Raw genomic sequence first — 2911 nt, 5'->3', positions numbered from 1 at the left:
TATTGACTTGTTGAGTCAATATTTTGTTCTGAGCCAATATGGCATTCAGAGTGTCAATCTCAAGAACTCCTTTCTTCTGACTAGTCCCATTGTTCACAGGATTCCTTTCAGAAGTGTACATGAATTGGTTATTTGCAACCATTTCAATTAGCTCTTGAGCTTCTGTAGGCGTCTTCTTCAGATGAAGAGATCCTCCAGCAGAGCTATCCAAAGACATTTTGGATAGTTCAGAGAGACCATCATAGAAAATACCTATGATGCTCCATTCAGAAAGCATATCAGTGGGACACTTTCTGATTAACTGTTTGTATCTTTCCCAAGCTTCATAGAGGGATTCTCCTTCCTTCTGTCTGAAGGTTTGGACTTCCACTCTAAGCTTACTCAATTTTTGAGGTGGAAAGAACTTTGCCAAGAAGGCATTGACTAGCTTTTCCCAAGAGTTCAGGCTTTCTTTAGGTTGTGAGTCCAACCATGTCCTAGCTCTGTCTCTTACAGCAAAAGGGAATAGCATAAGTCTGTAGACCTCAGGGTCAACCCCATTAGTCTTGACAGTGTCACAGATTTGCAAGAATTCAGCTAAGAACTGATGAGGATCTTCCAATGGAAGTCCATGGAACTTGCAATTTTGTTGCATTAGAGAAACTAATTGAGGCTTAAGCTCAAAGTTGTTTGCTCCAATGGCAGGGATAGAGATGCTTCTCCCATAGAAATTGGGAGTAGGTGCAGTAAAGTCACCCAGCACCTTTCTTGCATTGTTGGCATTGTTGTTGTTTTCGGCTGCCATGGATTTTTCTTCTTTGAGGATTTCTGTTAGGTCCTCTACAGAGAGTTGTGCCTTGGCTTCTCTTAGCTTTTGCTTCAGGGTCCTTTCAGGTTCAGGATCAGCCTCAACAAGAATGCTTTTGTCCTTGCTCCTGCTCATAAGAAAGAGAAGAGAACAAGGAGATATGGAATCCTCTATGTCACAGTATAGAGATTCCTTGAGGTGTCAGAGGAAAAGAAAAATGGAAGACAGAAGTAGAAAATTCGAACTTATCAAAGAAGATGGAGTTCGAATTTTGCATTAAGGAATAGTGTTAGTCCATAAATAGAAAGATGTGAGAAGAAGGGAAGCAATTTTTCAAAAATTAAGTAAAAGATTTTGAAAACATTTTGAAAAACATTAATTGATTTTCGAAAATAAAAGTGAGAAAGAAATCAAGTGATTTTTGAAAAAGATTTTGAAATTAGAAATCAAAAAGATTTGATTGAAAACTATTTTGAAAAAGATGTGGTTAAGAAGATATGATTAGCTTTTAAAAAGATGTGATTGGGAAGATATGATTTGAAAAACATTTTAAAAAGATTTGATTTTGAAAATTAATGACTTGACTATCAAGAAAAGATATGATTCAAACATTAAACCTCTCTCAACAGAAAAGGCAACATACTTGAAATGTTGAATCAAATCATTAATTGATGGCAAGTATCCTTAAAAATGGAAAGAAATTGAATTTGAAAAAGATTTGATTGAAAAGATTTGATTTGAAAAAGATTTGATTTTGAAAAATTTTGAAAACTTGAAAAAAAATTTGCATTGAAAACAGAATCTTCCCTCTTGTGCCATCCTGGCGTTAAACGCCCAGAATGGTGCACATTCTGGTGTTTAACACCCAAAACTCTACCTTTTTGGGCGTTAAACGCCCAACCAGGTACCCTGGCTGCCGTTTAAACGCCAGTCTGTCCTTCTTCACTGGGCGTTTTGAACGCCCAGCTTTTTCTGTATAATTCCTCTGCAGCGTGTTCTGAATCTTCAATTCTCTGCATTATTGACTTGAAAAGACACAAATTAAAAATATTTTTGGATTTTTAATAGTGAGGAATAATCAAAATGCAACTAAAATCAAATAACAATGCATGCAAGACACCAAACTTAGCAGTTTGTATACTATTGACACTAATGAGAATGCATATGAGACACATAAACACTCAAGTCAAGAGAATTCAAAGATCAGAGTAAGAAATCATCAAGAACAACTTGAAGATTAATGAAGAAACATGCATGAGTTCGAAAAATGCAAGAAGAATAGAAATATGCAATTGACACCAAACTTAAAATGAGACACTAGACTCAAACAAGAAACATACAATATTTTTGGTTTTTATGATTTTGTAAATTTTTTGTGCTTTTTCGAAAATTAAGTGGAAAAGAAAATAAAGGTATCAAAATTCTTAATGAGAATTCCAGGAATCATGCAATGTTAGTCTAAAGCTTTAGTCTAAAGAAATTAGACATGGCTAGCCAAGCTTCAGCAGGACATTGCATTCAAGAGCTAAATTGATGATGATCAATCAGCTTTGGTGATGATAAGAACATCACTTTGAAACACTAGAATTCATTCTTAAGAACTTTGAAGAAAAAAATACCTAATCTAAGCAACAAGATGAACCGTCAGTTGTCCAAACTCAACAATCCCCGGCAACGGCGCCAAAAACTTGGTATGCGAAATTGTGATCAATACTTTTCACAACTCAAATAATTCCCGGTGATGAAACCAAAAACTTGGTGTTCAATACCATGGCATAAACACAACTTCGCACAACTAACCAGCAAGTGTACTGGGTCGTCCAAGTAATAAACCTTACGCGAGTAAGGGTCGATCCCACAGAGATTGTTGGTATGAAGCAAGCTATGGTCACCTTGTAAATCTCAGTCAGGCAAACTCAAATAGATATGGGTGATATACGAATAAAGCATAAAGATAAAGATAGAGATACTTATGTAATTCATTGGTAGGAATTTCAGATAAGCGTATGAAGATGCTGGTCCCTTCCGTCTCTCTGCTTTCCTACTGTCTTCATCCAATCCTTCTTACTCCTTTCCATGGCAAGCTTAAGCAAGGGTTTCACCGTTGTCAGTGGCTACCTCCCA

General features: G+C 36.3%; 1 non-coding gene across 1 annotated transcript; it reads left to right on the top strand.

Annotated features, from left to right (window-relative positions):
- The first annotated feature begins 271 nt into the window (after window positions 1-271).
- LOC112799065 (small nucleolar RNA R71) lies at window positions 272-379 on the top strand. Its single transcript, XR_003200651.1, has one exon. It is a non-coding gene; the product is annotated as a small nucleolar RNA R71 (small nucleolar RNA).
- Window positions 380-2911: the final 2532 nt, after the last annotated feature.

Source organism: Arachis hypogaea, chromosome 4, assembly GCF_003086295.3.
Source record: "Arachis hypogaea cultivar Tifrunner chromosome 4, arahy.Tifrunner.gnm2.J5K5, whole genome shotgun sequence".
Lineage (NCBI taxonomy): Eukaryota > Viridiplantae > Streptophyta > Magnoliopsida > Fabales > Fabaceae > Arachis > Arachis hypogaea.
The sequence above is the reverse complement of the archived record's forward strand: the minus strand, read 5'-3'. Positions and strand labels throughout refer to the sequence as shown.